At 46.3% G+C, this 451-nt stretch overlaps 1 protein-coding gene across 13 annotated transcripts in view; it reads right to left on the bottom strand.

Moving 5' to 3' along the window:
* Window positions 1-451, bottom strand: part of tcf7l2 (transcription factor 7 like 2) — a gene marked incomplete in the record, with an annotated part of 92402 nt that overhangs the window by 18597 nt on the left and 73354 nt on the right.

The following is a 451-nucleotide window of genomic DNA, read 5'->3' as shown; positions in this document are numbered from 1 at the left end:
GTGTGTGTGTGCGTGTGTGCTCTCTGATAGGCCACACACCCTCATTAGTGACTTTAACCCATGCAAAAAAAAAAAAAAAAGCTCCACTGTGGCACATTTCCAACAGACTTTGAAAAACATTAATTTAATGGGACTAGATGTTGGCAGGGGGGCATACATACATAAGATGCTCAGTTGCCCGATGCTCATTGACAATACAAATGTAACGCTGTGGGCCCAAGGCGAGACAAATTGAGCAGAACTTAATGCTGCAGACTAATCATCCTATCATGAGGCCTAATATCAGGCCCGTGCGAGAGACTAATACACCAACAGTCCATTCAGAGCCCTGTGCTAAATTTTCACTGGGTAGTCAAAGCTGTCCATCTGTATGGACTGTACAAGCCTGGCCATCTAGACCTCTATTCTGTAGTGGCAATGGTGGGGGAGTGGAGAGTGGGGAGATTGGGGG

Source organism: Morone saxatilis, unplaced genomic scaffold (assembly GCF_004916995.1).
Source record: "Morone saxatilis isolate NCDOM2014 unplaced genomic scaffold, NCSU_SB_2.0 Contig1, whole genome shotgun sequence".
NCBI lineage: Eukaryota > Metazoa > Chordata > Actinopteri > Moronidae > Morone > Morone saxatilis.
Note: the sequence above shows the minus strand (reverse complement) of the source record. Positions and strands in the feature narration are given on the sequence as shown.